Source organism: Lithobates pipiens, unplaced genomic scaffold (genome assembly GCF_037356315.1).
Source record: "Lithobates pipiens isolate NorthernLeopardFrog02 unplaced genomic scaffold, aLitPip1_a1.2 Scaffold_19, whole genome shotgun sequence".
Lineage (NCBI taxonomy): Eukaryota > Metazoa > Chordata > Amphibia > Anura > Ranidae > Lithobates > Lithobates pipiens.
Genome location: NW_027507764.1, coordinates 47,852,109 through 47,860,513, shown reverse-complemented (window position 1 = coordinate 47,860,513; position 8,405 = coordinate 47,852,109).

The window sequence follows — 8,405 nt, the reverse complement described above, 5'->3', positions numbered from 1 at the left end:
CAAAAATGGACTGGACAAAATTATTGGCACCCTCAGTTTAACCATTTCAGCTCTGGAAGATTTTACCCCCTTCCTGACCAGTCCATTTTTTGCGATACAGCACTGCGATACTTTAATTGACAATTGCGCATTTTTGAGCTGTATACAAATAAAATTGATGTCCCTTTTTCCCCCACAAATAGAGCTTTCTTTTGGTGGTATTTGATCACCTCTGCAGTTTTTAATTTATAAACAAAAAAAGACAAATGATTTAGAAAAAAAAACCACACACTTTTTTTATTTTTTTTTTTTTTTATTTTTTTACTTTCTGCTATAAAGCATCCAATAAAAACATTTAATTTCTTCATTAATTTAGGCCAGTATGTATTCTGCTACATGTTTTTGGTAAAAAAAAAAATCCCAATAAGTGTACATTGATTAGGGGTGTTGAATATAATCCGCAGCATCGGTGCATTGCGATTCAGACGTTCACGATGCTGCGAGTCGGTTGAATCGATGTCTGACGTCATCAGTCGCTGTCCGTGTGGTGCTCTGCCTCTCTGGGAGAAATACAGAGGCAGAGCCTGCATGATGGATAAAGTCTCCTCCCCTTCACTAAAGCAGAAAATCAGCTGATGAGCTGACAGCTAGTATAGTGCAGGGGGAGGAGCTTGAGGAGATCTGACATCAGGAGAGGCTTCACTGGAGGCTTTGGAAGGTGGAAGCATGGAGGAGGGGGAATAGACTGACATGAGAGTAGGTGAGTGCCACTGTCACTGATTCCATCCTTCCACTACCATCACCCCTCTGCCACTGATCCCATCTATCCCTCTGCCACTGATCCCATCTATCCCTCTGCTCTGTCCCGCCACCCCCTCTGCCTCTGATCCCGCCACCCCTCTGCCTCTGATCCCGCCACCCCTCTGCCTCTGATCCCGCCACCCCTCTGCCTCTGATCCCGCCACCCCTCTGCCTCTGATCCCGCCACCCCTCTGCCTCTGATCCCGCCACCCCTCTGCCTCTGATCCCGCCACCCCTCTGCCTCTGATCCCGCCACCCCTCTGCCTCTGATCCCGCCACCCCTCTGCCTCTGATCCGCCACCCCTCTGCCTCTGATCCCGCCACCCCTCTGCCTCTGATCCCGCCACCCCTCTGCCTCTGATCCGCACCTCTCTGCCTCTGATCCGCCACCTCTCTGCCTCTGATCCCGCCACCTCTCTGCCTCTGATCCCGCCACCCCTCTGCCTCTGATCCCGCCACCCCTCTGCTTCCCGCCACCCCTCTGCCTCTGATCCCGCCACCCCTCTGCCTCTGATCCCGCCACCCCTCTGCCTCTGATCCCGCCACCCCTCTGCCTCTGATCCCGCCACCCCTCTGCCCCTGATCCCATCCAGTGGCGGTGACGAAACGTCACTTTTGTTACACATTCTGACGGGTTGCCTAATCTGACAAAACACTGGAATCTCTTATATAGGCATTGGGCGGGGCCATCCAATGACGTCGCCCATCCAGATTTTGTTGTCGGAAAATTTGAGATCCAGATCTCAAATTTTGTGTGCCAGAAATTGCGATGGAAAATATCTCCGGTGGAGCCTACATGCGGTCAGAATTTCCAACAAAAAGCTCCCATTGAACATTTTCCGTCTGAAAATCTGACCGTGTGTACGCGGCATAACTGTAACTAACTTTTTTACAGACTAAATAATAAACACTGATTTTGTTTTTTCACCAAAGCAATGTAGTTTGGCCTACATTTATGGAGAAAGATTATTTATTTGCAAAATTTTAACAGAAATGAAGAAAAATGCGTTTTTTTTTTTTCCAAGCCTTTCGATATTTTTTTTTTTTTTTTTTTTTTAAATGTCAATTTTTTTGCATTTATTTAGCAAAAAATAAAAACCAAGTGGTGATTAAATACCACCAAAGGAAAGCTCTATTTGTGTGATAAAATTATAAAAACTTCATCTGGGTACAGAGTTTCATGGCCGCGCAATTGTCATTCAAATTGTGACAGCTCTGAAAGCTGAAAATATGCCTGGGCCGAAAGGGGGTGAAAGTGCCCAGTATTGAAGTGGTTAACTTTCTCTCCGATACATATTGATACTTCCTCTTTTTAAACTTCTGAACCGTACGACTGTAAGCCCTTGTACACACGGTCGGATATTCTGACGGAAAATGTCCGATCGGACCGTGTTGTCGGATAATCTGACTGTGTGTGGGCTCCATCGGACTGTTTCCGTCGGAATATCCAACGGACAAAGTCTTAGAGCTGGGCTATAAAACTTTCCGACAACATGATCCGCTCGGACTTTGTCCGATCGTTTGTAGAGAATTCCGATCGGACAAAGTGCCACGCATGCTCAGATCAAATTCCTAGACCAAAGCTATTGGCTACTAGCCTGAACGTAGTCCCATCGTAACGAAATAACGTCATCGCGTTACGAACGATCGGATTTTCCGACAACTTTGTCCGACTGTGTGTATGCAGCACAAGTTTCGGACAAAATCTGATGGATTTTGTTGTCGGAATGTCCGACCGCGTGTACAAGGGCTAAGACCTACCGGTTCCTTACTAAACTAACAGAGTTCTCATCTTTAGTCGTTGGTAAAAACCACAAACCGCTATCAACATATGCTAAAATTAGTAAAATTGACATGTAATTATTCAACTAATGGGCTGAACATAGATCTCCTGTTGTACATTTCATTTATAATGTATTCTGGGTCCACCCAACCTGGGGTGTCAGTTGTGCCCTGGCAACCTTGTGGTAACAGTTTGAAGGCCCTTTTTTCTTCCTGCAAGACTGCCTCCTGAATAGCACCAGCTCCACAAAGACATGATGAGATTTGGGGTGGAGGAACTTGATTGGCCCATACAGATTTCTGATTTCAACCCTACTGAACACCTTTGAGATTAATTACAATGGCAATTGACCCCGGTCTGCTTATCCAACATCAGTTCCTGACAAATGTTCTTTTGGCCGAATGAGCACAATTCCCACAGAAAAAAAAAAAATCCAGAATCTTGTGGGAATCCTTTCCAGAAGACTGAGTGCTGTAATACCTACAAAGGGTGCTGGTAACTCCACATTATTAGCCATGGTTTTGGAATGGGTTGTCCATCAAGCCCGACATAGGCTTGATAGTCGGGTGTCTACAAACCTTTTGCCCTTTGGTGTAGGTCTATGTATTGATTTTGTTAACTTAACATGGTCTCCAAACTGCGGCCTGGGGCTTGATGCGCCCTGTTACTTGCGTATTTATTGGGCCCTTGAGGCATTATTAATCGCACTGTCAGCAACAGTGAGGCATCGTTCCTGACACCGACACTGGGACACTAGTCCTCTCACTGATGCAAACTTAGGCACACTATTACTCCTACTGATACCAATGATGGGGCACTATTCCTCCCACTGACACCAATGATGGGGCAATATTCCTCCCACTGACACCAACAATGAGACACTATTCGTTCCATTGATACCAATGATGGGGCAATATTCCTCCCATTGATACCAATGATGGGGCAAAATTCCTCCCACTGACACCGTGGGGCACTATTCCTCCCATTGATAACAACAATGAAACACTATTCCTTCCATTGATACCAATGATGGGGCACAATTCCTCCCACTGACACCAACGATGGGGCACTATTCCTCCCACTGACACCAACGATGGGGCACTGTTCCTCCCACTGACACCAATGATGGGGCACTATTTCTCCCAGTGACACCAACAATGGGGCTCTATTCCTCTCATTGATACCAATGATAGGGTAATATTCCTCCCACTGACACCGTAGGGCACTGTTCCTCCCATTGATACCAACAATGAAACACTATTTCTTCCATTGATACCAATGATGGGGCACTATTCCTCCCACTGACACCAACAATGGGGCTCTATTCCTCTCATTGATACCAATGATAGGGTAATATTCCTCCCACTGACACCGTGGGGCACTGTTCCTCCCATTGATACCAACAATGGAACACTATTCCTTCCATTGATACCAATGATGGAGCACTTTCACACCCCTTAATACCAATGATGGGGCATTGTTCAATCCCACTGACACCTGCAATGGTGTCAGTGGGATTGAACCAACAATGAGACACTATTCCTCCCACTGACACCAACAATGAGACACTATTCCTTCCATTGATGCCAATGATGGGGCACTCTTCTTCCCACTGACACCAACAATGGGACACTATTGATACCAATGATATGGGGCTTTATTCCACCCACTGACACCAACAATGGGGCACTATTCCTCCCATTGATACCAATGATGAAGCAATATTCCTCCCACTGACACAATGGGGCCCTATTTCTCCCCCTGACACCAACAATGAGACACTATTCAATCCATTGATACCAACAATGGGGCACAATTCCTCCTGCTGATGCCAACAATGAAACACTATTCCTTCCACTGACACCAACAATGGGACAATATTCCTCCCATTGATACCAACGATGGGGCAATATTCCTCCCACTGATGCCATGGGGCTCTATTCCTCCCATTGATACCAACGATAGAACACTATTCCTTCCATTGATGCCAATGATGGGGCACTAATACTCCTCTTAATACCAATGATGGGGCATTGTTCAATCCCACTGACAGCAGTGCATTTTATTCACCAACAATGAGACATTATTCCTTCTATTGATACCAATTATGGGGCACTATTACACTCCCTAACACCAATAATGGAGCATTGTTTTATCCCACTGACACCAGGAAATTTTATTTTCCCATTGGCCATAGTCCAACCCCCTAAAGTCTGAAGGACAGTAGGGCTGGCCCTTTGTTTAGAAAGTTTGGAGACCCCTGATTTAACACAAAGAAGGGATGCAAGTAACACCTGTGCACGTAAACATGACACTCTACGGGTGTACACTTTACTATGTTGCATGTAAATAAGACCATATTCTTCCTGTACAGCGGAGGAGTGACTGTCAATATTGGAACATAGTGAAATGTGGCTGAAGATGAATATAAAGGATGAAGTTTCCATTCAGGAGGGAAATGTCCCAATGTTCTCTGTTGTTTGCATAATATGAAGTGCATCTGATATATGAATGTGTCTTCTCTGAGTATTTCTTGGCTGCGTTGGGACTTTTCACAGCTCTGTTCAGGTGACACCTGGTATTGGGGTCATTGAGCGACTACAGGACTATATAAGCCACGTTAAGAATACAGCTACCACAATTGAAAACATGAATTCACTAGATTGGAAACATCCTGCTAGAAACAGGTTTGTAATTTCCTCCATATGGTTGTAATTTTGGGGGCAGATAGTAAAAAGACGAGTTATGTCTCCTATATTGAATATTCTTGGTATTCAATATCCAGTTGTTCTCATAATTTCTAAAGCATAAAGCCAGATCAACAGCTAGATACACACAGTATCTCACAAAAGTGAGTACACCCCTCACATTTTTGTAAATATTTTATTATATCTTTTCATGTGACAACACTGAAGAAATGACACTTTGCTACAATGTAAAGTAGTGAGTGTACAGCTTGTATAACAGTGTAAATTTGCTGTCCCCTCAAAATAACTCAACACACAGCCATTAATGTCTAAACTGCTGGCAACAAAAGTGAAAATGTCCAAATGGTCAATATTTTGTGTGGTCACCATTATTTTCCAGCACTGCCTTAACCCTCTTGGGCATGGAGGTCACCAGAGCTTCACCGGTTACCACTGGACTCTTCCCCTCCTCCATGATGACATCACAGAGCTGGTGGATGTTGGAGACTTTGCACTCTTCCACCTTCCATTTGAGGATGCCCCACAGATGCTCAATAAGGTTTAGGTCTGCAGACATGCTTGGCCAGTCCATCACCTTTACCCTCAGCTTCTTTAGCAAGGCAGTGGTCATCTTGGAGGTGTGTTTGGGGTCGTTATCATGTTGGAATACTGCCCTGCGGCCCAGTCTCTGAGGGGAGGGGGTCATGCTCTGCTTCAGTATGTCACAGTACATGTTGGCATTCATGGTTCCCTCAATGAACTGTAGCTCCCCAGTGCCGGCAGCACCAGACCATGACACTCCCACCACCATGCCTGACTGTAGGCAAGACACACTTGTCTTTGTACTCCTCACCTGGTTGCCACCACACTTGACACCATCTGAACCAAATCAGTTTATCTTGGTCTCATCAGACCACAGGACATGGTTCCAGTAATCCATGTCCTTAGTCTGCTTGTCTTCAGCAAACTGCGGGCTTTCTTGTGCATCATCTTTAGAAGAGGCTTCCTTCTGGGATGACAGCCATGCAGACCAATTTGATGCAGTGTGTGATGTATGGTCTGAGCACTGACAGGCTGACCCCCCACCCCTTCAACCTCTGCAGCAATGCTGGCAGCACTCATATATCTATTTCCCAAAGACAACCTCTGGATATGACGCTGAGCACGCGCACTCAACTTCTTTGGTCGACCATGGCGGAATAATTTCGGAGTGGAACCTGTCCCGTTAAACCTCTGTATGGTCTTGGCCACTGTACTGCAGCTCAGTTTCAGGTTCTTGGCAATCTTCGTATAGCCTAGGCCATCTTTATGTAGAGTGACAATTCTTTTTTTCAGCTCCTCAGAGTTCTTTGCCATGAGGTGCGTTTTGAGCTTCCAGTGACCAGTATGAGAGAGTGAGAGCGGTAACACCAAATTTAACACACCTGCTCCCCATTCACACCTGAGACCTTGTAACACTAATGAGTCACATGACACCAGGGAGCGAAAATGGCTAATTGGGCCCAATTTGGACATTTTCCCTTAGGGGTGTACTCACTTTTGTTGCCAGCAGTTTAGACATTAATGGCTGTGTGTTGAGTTATTTTGATGGGGGCAGCAAATTTACACTGTTATACAAGCTGTACACAAAGTGGCATTTCTTCAGTGTTGGCACATGAAAAAATATAATAAAATATTTACAAAAATGTGATAGGTGTACTCACTTTTGTGAGATACAATAGTTCACCTATACAGTATCTGAAAAAATATTGCAATTCTGCTCAGTCAGTCTTGTGATTCACAGAGCCTTTCCATAAAGTGTGAGTGAATCTAGCACCAGCAGCAGAAGAGCTGTCAGCACATTGAGACTACTAGGGATCAGTGCTGGGGATAAGAGCTGGAGTTGAAGTAGTAACGATAATAATAAGAATCATAATTTCATTCTATATTTTGACCATTAATAAAGCTCTTGCAGACAATTACTCTATAACCCGAATACAAACATCTTTCAATATTTTACAAACATAAGCTGTCCTATTAGGTGTTAGAGTAAAAGCTATGGGATTTGTGACTGCATTAGGCCTACAGGGTTTAATTTTAGTCTCTAGTAGAAGCTCATTGAATAATATATTTATACTAAGACATCTAAGCAAACGCTTCTTGTTGCACAGAGGGGAATCTGTGACTAGGGATTATGGCGAGGTATGACTTCAGCCTTTGTATTCTGAAAACTTCAGTTTAGTTTTCTTTAGGGCTCAACCATGTCCCCTGGGTGTGGTCCTGGGTTTGGTCAAATAGCAATAATACAATTACAGTGTGGGTAAAGGGGGGGGGGTTTAAGAGGCATTGTTAAAAACCAGGAGTATGTTACGCACAGGGTGAAGAATTCATTCAGGAGTGCCCAACATACAGAGTGCTGAAATCAGAGGTACACTGCATACAGAGTGTTGAGTTCAGGAGTGCGCTACATATAGAGTGCAGAGTTTCGGGAGGCATGATGTACTGAGTGCTGAGTTTAGGGGTGTGTGCTGTGCAGAGTTCAGGGGTCCGCGACATACAGATTTCAGAGTTCAGGTATGCGCTATATACAGAGTGTAGAGTTCAGAAGTGTGCTATGAACAGAGTGCAGAGTTTGTAGTTATGCTATGTACAGTGTGCAAAGTTCAGGGGTGCACTACATACAGAGGGTGGAAATTAGGGATGCATTACGTGCAGAGTTCAGAGGTGCGCTATGTATCAAGTGCAGACTTTAGGAACGTGTGATGTACAGAGATCAGAAATGCAAAATGTGCAGAGTTCAGGAGTGCACTACGTACAATGCGCAGAGATCAGGAGTGCGCCACATACAAACTGCATCGTTAAGGAGTGCACTCCGTTTAGAAATCGGTGTGCTACGTACAGAGTTCAGCATTCAGGGGTGTGCTACGTACAGAGTGCAGCGTTCAGGGGTATGCTACGCACAGAGTGCAGGGTTCTGTGGTGTGCTACATACAGAGTGCAGGGTTCTGGGGTGCGCTACATACAGAGTGTAGGGTTCAGGGGTGCGCTACATACAGAGTTTAGGGTTCAGGAGTATGCTGGGTACAGGGTTTAGGAGTATGCAGCACACAGAGTGCAGGGTTCAGGAGTGTGCTATGTAACTAAAGAGTAGAGAAAAACAGAGCAGTGCAACAAAA